Consider the following 9,524-nt stretch of genomic DNA (forward strand, 5'->3'; position numbering starts at 1 on the left):
TGCGACCGACAAAACATGTATGCTTGACTAGCATGAATAATGATTCTATTCACCGTACATACGCATAACCACCGTCAAGGACTATCACATGCCGAACTATTGCAAAATTTGGATATTTGAGGCTAAGTGGGAAAGAAGGGGCAAAACAATTATGGAAAAGTGAAGGTAAGAGCCAAGCTAGTACCTAATGAACCATTAGTAACCGAATCCCGCTCTTCCAACTCAACAAAAGCAAATAACTATGCCTTTATTGACTAGGCAACACAAAAAAATCCAACGAACGCCTCCAAATCAAGAGGTAAACACATGAGGCGTGTCTTTATTTCAACCAAGACTTATTATTTTTAAGAGACTCTCTTTTTTTTTTCCATTTTTCTATTTCTGTTTCTCTTTTTTTTTTTTCATTTTCTTTTTTTTTTTCAAAATTCGAACTGGTGGTCGATCGATCAATGAGGGCTGTCGATCGACCACCCTGCACACTTCAGAACATTCTGCCCAGGTAACAGCCTCCTCTTTTTTTCATTTTTTTTTCTGAATTTTTTTTTCTTCTTTCTTCCTTTTTTCAGGCTGAAGTAAATCCGTCACTTCTAAAAAATACCCGCTCCAACATTACAAGAGCGAACCAAAACAACTTAGATCAACAAATTCCTCTACTACTCCCTAGCTTGGCACAATGGTAGGCTAATTATGGGATGTAGTTGAGGGCAACTGGCAATTTTGGCTTATAGTGGAGTTAGTGGGGTAAAATGAGAAAGGGGAGGATGCAATAATTCTCCAAACATGCAATACCGACCACAAACCAATGCGTATAGGCAATAAGCAATCAAAACTCATACACGTGCAAAACATGAAATGAAGGGAGTAACTACTCTCAATCCTAAATTAACCGGTCATGAATGTCACCAGTTATAGGCTCTATATCTCAGAAGGTATAAGTAGTTTGCCAAAAGTAATGAGTCAAGTCTAATTGCCCGAAATGGATTCCATGACGAAATTTGAGAGATCACTTTTAATTCTTGCTAAGCAGCTATGAAAAGGCAAGGAATGGCATATTTGACTAGCAGAGCAAAATCATCATTAAAAACTCCAATCCGACTCAACTACATGCAAAAGTAAACGTGATATTTTTGGTTTTTTTATGCATTTTTTCAATTTTTTTTTTTTTTTTTTTTTTTTTTTTTTTAGAAGGAAAAAAATAAAACAAATGCAAGCAGAAATTAAACATGTGACTGAAATGCAATAGAAAACGAATGCAGATGCAAGACAAAAGGCATATGCAAATACCCTCCCCAAACCAAAACGCACAATGTCCCCATTGTGCTCAACAGCAAATCACCAGCAGAAGAATGGGAGAATAGAAGCAAAAAAAAGGTAAAAGGAAGCGAAAAGAGAAAGGAAAATAACTCACAAAATACGACCTCCCCAAACCAACCAAAAACGGGGAGGTCACCAGCATCTAATCTCCACCCTCGTAGGAGGGGTCACTGTCCCCGTCGGACCCCGACTCACTCTCCTCCTCCTCGGCCCTCAAGGCAGGTGTAGCTCTCCTAGAAACGGAGGGAGTGGCTCTCCGGAAAGTGGAGGGACCAAGTGGTGGTGGTAGGAGGGGGTCTCTAGCGGCCGAGGGTAGCCACCCTCGGGGGGAACAAAGTAAGAAGGGTGAGCCCGGTCACCCTTAGGAAGCATCCCCCTAGCTAGCTCGTCGTAGACCGGAACAGGCGATGGCCGTGTCCAATCTGTGCTCGTTGAAGCTCCTGCACAAATCACCCAAGACACGTGACATTGCCCTCTGGTCCATGACTGGAGGGACAACTAAAGGAGTAGGTGGTCGAAAAATAGCCGCACCAGCAGAGGGGTGGTAGTGGAGGTAGGGGGTGCTGTGAAGAGGAGGCACGAGCCCTCCTCGAAGTGCCGCAGAAGGCGTGGCCGCCACCAAAGGAAGCCCGTAACTAGGCAAAGGTGGCCTAGCGACCCCTCAACAAAGGGTGAGGGGCAAGACAGGAGTGTAGCCGGTGACAGGGATGCGGTCACAGATGAAAGAGTCAATCTTCCAGCGCATCTGTCTATCGACCCAATGGACGCCCCTCGCGTAAGGGAGGTCCATAAAACGCAGCTCTGGGTCAATGGGATCCTCCTGTCGAGGGAAAAGTAAAACAAGGCGGTTGGCGATACGTGTCACCAAACCGCCACAGGCAATGGTGGTCAAGGTGCCCTCACTTACAGTCTGAAAGTGAGCGGCGGTCAAGTAGACAATGTTATAGATGCGGGCTCTCCGACGCTCAACGTTCAGATAACCCGCCAAAATCGAAAGCTCAATATTATTCACGTTATTAGACTCTTTACAGCCAAAAATGGTATTACCCATTAGCCGCAAAAAATAACGAAGAGGGGGCAAGTGGACGGAAGTGCCCGTCCTCCTCAACCCGTAAGTGTCACCTATACAAGACCACATGGCCCGGTGAGTGTCAGAGGGGTCCGAGGTTCTACCCTCGGAGTGAAGACCCAGAAAACCCGCAAAATCAGCAAGTGTCAGAGAATAATTGACATTAAAAAGGCGAAAGGAAATGCAGGGTTTGGTCTCATCAGCCTCAAAGGCTTCGGAATCAAAAGCGTAAGAGGAAAAGAATTCAAGGGTGAGCACATAATACGTGAACTCAGACATGTCCACAAGACCTATCATACCCGTCCCATTTAGCAGGGACACGACCGACTCATAACAGCCTAATTTCTCCAAAGTGTCTTTGTGGAGAAACCGGGTAGCTGTGATCTTTACAGTCGAAACAAAGAAAGAGAATTTAGCGCGCTGAATAGGTTTTTCAAAGATAACCTGCGGATAGTCAGGTAGACTATCCGTAGTGGATTCTATCATCAGAGGCGGTCCGCGTGGCCGCTTAGCAGGCCGTTGGCTCGACTGTCCCTCTTGCATTGGCGCTTTTCCCTTTGTCATTGTTATTCCTGCAAAAGAGTCAAATTAGCAACAACAACCAACTCAAGTTACAAATTCCAGAAACCCGCATCAAAATCAGACCATCTACCCAAATTAGGGTTTCGAAATTTTTAGGGCAAACGGAATTAATCGCTCCTAGTTGCTAATTAGTGTCGAAAATCAAGGGGTAAAGGCTAGAATAAGCAATTAAAGCATGTAAATGAATAGAAATCACAACCTAAAATCATTTTCCCCAAATCGATTTTTTCGACTCAAGGGGTCAGTGCTCGAAAAATTAGCATGGATCTTCAGCAAAACTCGAACAAATGGCATAGAAATAAGTTTAGAAGCATACCTTGATGATTTCTTTGAAGATTAAAGCAAGAATGGCAGAGAATGAGGCGGATTTGCAAGAGAAAACGCGAAAAAGGGAGAGGGAAAAGGGGTTTGCTCTTTTATGATTTTTTTGAATAATGAAGGAATGAGGAAATAAGGGTTGAAACTTCCCTTATCAGCAGCCTCTGAACCCGCGATCTGGTCGATCGACCAGTTTACACGGTCGATCGACTGATCCTTCATAATCCTGGCTTCTGGACTCTCCGTGGTGGTCGATCGACTATGTGATCCAGTCGATCGACCACTAACTCATGCACAGTAGCTCTGCTCTCCTTTCTTCAGTCGATCGACTGAACCTTCTAGTCGATCGACCGTTTGAACTTTGCATAAAATAAATTCCTGCAGAAAGTATCAAAGGCGTAAAATTTTCCCAAACCAAGAAGTTGCAAATGCATGAAAATAAAGGAAACAAAACGAGGAAACTTAAAAGCAAATCGAAAGAAACAATGAAACGGAAATCCTAAATTACAAAATATCTACAACCTGGGTTGCCTCCCAGTTAGCGCTGGTTTAAGAGGTCCCGCACGACCTTGTTACCTCACTTCTCATCATCTGATAGCGGATCGAAGTACAAAACCTCGACCTTCCCAACATATGCATCTGATCCATGATAGTGCTTCACATATTGGCCATTTACCTTGAACCTTTCTCAAGCAGAGGTCTCCAATTCAACAGATCCGAACTTTGTGACAAGGACCGTATAGGGACCGGTCCACCTGGATTTCAGCTTACCAGGAAATAAACGGATACGAGCGTTAAAAAGAAGTACCTTATCGCCAATATGGAACTCGCGCTTTATGATTCTCTTGTCGTGCCAGCGCTTTGATTTCTCCTTGTAGATCCTTACATTGTCATAGGCCGACCTAAATTCCTCTAGTTCATTCAAATTGTGTCATGCGTTTCTCACGAGAGAGGTTAGGATCCAAATTCAAATCACAAATGGCCCACCAAGACTTACGCTCTAACTCAACAGGTAAATGACATGTCTTACCATAAATCAATCGGTACGGTGACATCCCGATTGGCGTTTTAAACGCAGTTCTATAAGCCCATAAGACATCAGCTAACTTGAGACTCCAATCTTTACGTGATTTAGAAACAACTTTAGCTAAGACTTCCTTCAATTCTCTCATTAGAAACCTCAACTCGACCACTAGTTTGGGGATGATATCCCAAACCTCTACGATGTTGGACACCGAATTTGGTCAATAAAGCAAAGAAGTTGTTTCTCTTTAAAATGCATTCCCCCATCGCTAATGACAACCCGAGGGACACCAAAACGGGGGAAAATAATCTTTTTAAACAATTTAATCACGGCTTTTGCATCGCAATGGGGAGTAGCAATAGCTTCCACCCACTTGGATACATAATCTACAACTACGAGGATATATTTATTACCTTGATCGCTTCTAAAAGGTCCTTGATAATCAATGCCCCAGACATCGAAAATCTCGACCTCAAGAATGCCTACCTGTGGCATCTCATGTCTCCTTGAAATATTCCCCGATCTTTGACAAGCATCGCATTCAAAGAACAAAATCTGCGACAATAACTGCATGCAAAGTTGGCCAATAGAAACCAGATTGGAGTACCTTAGCTACGGTCCTGGACGGACCGTGGTGACCACCATAAGCGGAAGAGTGGCAAGCCTCTAGGATATCCTTCACCTCCCACTGAGGTACGCATCTCCGGATGAGACCGTCTGCGCATTCCTTGAAAACATAAGGATCATCCCAAAAGTATTGTCTAGCATCATAGGCAAACCGCTTTTCTCGCGCCATGAAAGCTCGGGTGGTATCCTACCATCACAAAAGAAAGTTAGCAAAATCAAGAAACCACGGAGGTGGATAAGAGCCTGAAGTAGTAATAGCTAACAAACTCTCATCGGAAAGAATCATTAATAGGCAAAGAATCCTCCCTTTCTCACGCTACACATTTGACGAGATAAGTGGTCAGCTACCACATTCTCTGCTCCTTTCTTATCTCTGATCTCCAAATCAAACTCCTGCAAAAGGAGTATCCACCTCAAAAGCCTTGGCTTTGCATCTTTCTTAATAAAGAGAGTCTTCAACGCTGCATGGTCAGTGTAAACAATAACCTTAGAACCTAATAAATAAGACCGAAATTTGTCTAAGGCAAAAACAACAGCTAGAAACTCTTTCTCAGTGGTAAAATAGTTGACTTGAGTCTCATCCAGAGTTCGGCTCGCATAGTATATGGCATTCAAAGCTTTATTCTTTCGCTGTCCCAGAACTGCACCGATAGCATAATCGCTGGCATCACACATGATCTCAAATGGGAGGTCCCAATCAGGCGGCTGAATGATTGGCGCAGAGACTAGGGCCTCCTTTAACCTGTTAAAAGCGACATGGCACTCATCAGTAATGTCAAAGACAACATCCTTAAGAAGCAATTGTGTAAGTGGCTTAGCAATTTTTGAAAAATCCTTAATGAAACGCCGGTAGAAACCAGCGTGACCTAGGAAACTCCTCACTCCTTTAACATTCACGGGAGGAGGTAATTGCTCAATCACCTGCACCTTTGCCTTGTCAACATGTATACCCTTGTCAGAAATCAGATGCCCTAACACAACTCCCTCTGACCATAAACTGACCCTTTTCCCAGTTTAAAACAAGATTGACATCTATACAACGCTGCATGACTTTATCAAGGTTAGCTAAACAACGATCAAAGTCACTGCCATAAACTGAGAAATCATCCATGAATACTTCCATAATATTCTCTATATAATCAGAAAAAATCCCCATCATGCACCTCTGAAAGGTAGCAGGGGCATTACACAATCCGAAAGGCATTCTACGATACGCAAAAACGCCCTGTGGGCAGGTAAAAGTAGTCTTACTCTGATCGTCCGGATGAATAGGGATCTGAAAGAACCCTGAATATCCGTCTAGAAAACAGAAAAATTTGTTAGAAGCAAGTCTTTCAGTCATTTGGTCAACAAAAGGGAGGGGGAAATGGTCTTTCTTAGTGGCGGCATTTAACTGTCTATAATCAATGCACATCCGCCACCCTGTCACTACTCGAGTTGGTATTAATTCATTTTTATCATTTTTAACCACGGTAGTCCCTCCTTTCTTCGGGACCACCTGAATCACTAACCCACTTGGAGTTGCCAACTGTACAAATAATACCCGCATCAAGTAGTTTCATCACCTCGCCATGACAACTTCCTCGCATCTTCGGGTTCAACTTGCGTTGACCCCATCTCGTAAGGCTTGTGACCCTCTTCCAGCTCTATCCTATGCATACAAACATCAGGGCCGATGCCCTTAATGTCATCCAAAGAGTAACCCAAAGCCTTCCCTGTTTTTCTTAAGTACACACATCAAAGCAGACAGTACCGGTCATCGTTAAGCTTAGAGCTAACAATAGCTGGGTATTGCTCCGTATCATCTAGAAAAACATACTTAAGATTAGGGGAAGTGGCTTACGCTCCGCACCTTTACCTCTACAAAGATAGACAGAATCAGCTTCAATGGTGTAGCAAGTGTTCACCAAGTTATCGTTGGCCGTGCTCAAAAGCATCTCATCTTCTTCTTCATTGAGCTCGTAGCACTCCATTGAGGCAACCAAAGCATCCGGCTCCTCAAAGATTCTCCATCAGATACCCGCACACTCATCCGAATGAGTTAGATCGCTAAGGGATCCTTGGCTAAGGATTCCCTCCAATTACAAGTAACAATCCTGTCAACAACATCAATAGAATAACACGTATCCTTATCGAAGGTTCATTGCCTTGTGAGCAAGATCAACTCAATGGTGTCATCCCCTACCTCTAAGGTGATGGTTCCTCGTTTGACATCTATCACAAACCCAAATGTATGTAAGAACGGTCCTAAAATGATAGGTATCCGACTATCCTCTCGAATGTCCAAAACAACGAAATCGACAGGAATAAAAAACTTACCCACTCGAACGGGTACATCCTCTAGAACACCTATAGGTCTCTGAGTCGATCTATTTGCCATTTGAACGGTAATATCGGTCACCTTAAGTCTACCAATGTTTAACCTTTCGCAAACAGAATACGGCATGACACTAACGCTGGCCCCTAAGTCACAAAGGGCCTTTCCAATTACGTGGTTACCTATAGTGCAAGGAATTGAAAAACTACCCGGGTCCTTTAATTTAGGTGGCACATTAACTTGTGAAAGAACATTACATTCCTCCACAAACGCAACATTACCATCATCACGAAAATTTCTCTTACGATTCAAAATATCTTTCATAAATTTAGCGTAAGAGGGTACCTGGGTAATTAAATTAGTGAAAGGAACTGTTACCTCGAGATTCTGGACCATTTCCAGAAACTTACCAAACTTACGCTCCAACTTGGTAGCCTTCAAACGCTCCGGATATGGGACTGCAACACTGGCCGTAGGATCAGTAACCTTCGGCTTCCGTAGGTTTAAAACCCCCGTCAAATCATCAATGAGTGATGGATCTTGCAAACTAGTTGACGGATTTGCATCCTCCGCTCTGAGATCCATCGATCGATCGATATATGGGTAGTCGATCGACCAAGTGAGTGGAGTGAACAGTTCGACCAGAATTAACGTCATCGGTATTTGATCGATCGATCGATCTTTGTTGGTCGATCGACTGGATGTGCAAGGAGTGAATAGTTTCTGACCAGAAACTATTTTGTCTGACAATTCAGTCGATCGACAGGGAGTGTTGGTCGATCGACTTGAATTACTGGCATTCAGACTCGTTTTTGCATCAGAATTCAAACGAGCTTCTTCATCATTTCCCGAGTCTTCCTTTTGCTTATCGGGACTTTCATAAGAAAGGCCACTTCTTAGATTTATGGCATTGATCGTCTCAACCGGCCCTTCACATTTAATTGAAGAATTAGCGGCTTGCTAAGCCTCCATATTCTCCAATTGTTTCACAAAATTCTGTGAGGACTCAATCCCGGCTGCTTCCATATTCGCCACTTGAACCAAAAGGAGTTGGACCATATCTCTTAACTTCTCGATCTCATCTGAGTTTTGAATAGGGACTTCTACTTTTCCTTTGGAAGCTTCAGAAGTCTCGAGTTTCTCGAGACGGGTAGAAATGGAAGTTATAAGTGACACAACAGCAGTCATGTCTTCACTTTGCTTTCGTGACTTACCACGTGAACTCCCAAACTCAGCTTTATGGACTGCCATCTCCTCAATGGTGTTCCAACCTTTACTTTGACCGGTATTATTTTGGAACCTACCATTAGCAGCTGCATCCAAAATGACTTTGTAATCATCATATAGAGCATTGTAAAATAGATTGCAAAGATACCATTGCTGGAAACCATGATGAGGGACAGCTCGGACCAAACTTTTGAAACGTCCCCATGCTTCACAAAAATCTTCGTCGGCTCCTTGCTGAAAACTCGTGATTTTACTCTTCAAGGCATCAGTCTTCGAAGGCGGGAAGTACTTCTTGTAGAAGGCTAGTGCTAAAGATGTCCAATCAGTGACTCCAGCTGCTACTCTATCGAGGTAGCGATACCAATCTCGCGCCGAATCCTTCAAGGAGTATAAGAACATGAACCCCTTTACTTCATCTTAAGCTCCAGTGGTCGATCGACTGAAAGGCTTAGTCGATCGACCAAGTATGCTGTGCAGTGGCTCCTTGATGCTTCCAAATTGAGTCTTCACTCCTTGCACGCATCTCAAGGTGAGTGAATGGGCTCTCCTTCCTCTTAGCTTCCTCGAACTCGCTTCCGGAGGACGAACTTGGCTTGATTTAGCCTACTTCCACGCATTCCTACAATAAATCATAAAAAATGCAAAGTAAACCGTTTCGGGAGAAATAGCAGCCTTAAGCCACCAATTAAGCATGGAAATACGTGCCAAAACCTCAAATAAAGTGTATAGAATATGCACGTATCAGTCACTTTATACGGCTGTTTGGTTGCCTTGGACCCGTTTCAAACTGGATTCGGGTATGGGGGGAAATATTGGGTTCACTGCTTGTGTTATACTTATGTGCTACTGCAGTTCCTATTTTTCGTCCTTCTCTGAACTTTCTTGGATGACATTTGCGTAGATTATTTGTGCCTTGTGCTTGTTTATTTCCGTCTCGAGTTTGGAAAAAAATGGTGGCTAGGATTTTGTGTTGTACATTGACAGTTTCTGCCTTGTCCTCTGTTTGTGTACCGTGTCTGACAGTTGAAGTCCCGGTTTTGGGACGG

At 43.5% G+C, this 9,524-nt stretch overlaps 1 non-coding gene across 1 annotated transcript; it reads left to right on the forward strand.

The window, feature by feature from the left end:
• The first annotated feature begins 8,635 nt into the window (after positions 1 to 8,635).
• Positions 8,636 to 8,744, forward strand: LOC141636067 (small nucleolar RNA R71). The gene has a single exon (XR_012540705.1). It is a non-coding gene; the product is annotated as a small nucleolar RNA R71 (small nucleolar RNA).
• The last annotated feature ends 780 nt before the right edge of the window (positions 8,745 to 9,524 follow it).

The sequence above is a fragment of the Silene latifolia genome, chromosome Y (assembly GCF_048544455.1).
Source record: "Silene latifolia isolate original U9 population chromosome Y, ASM4854445v1, whole genome shotgun sequence".
In the NCBI taxonomy this organism is placed as follows: Eukaryota; Viridiplantae; Streptophyta; class Magnoliopsida; order Caryophyllales; family Caryophyllaceae; genus Silene; species Silene latifolia.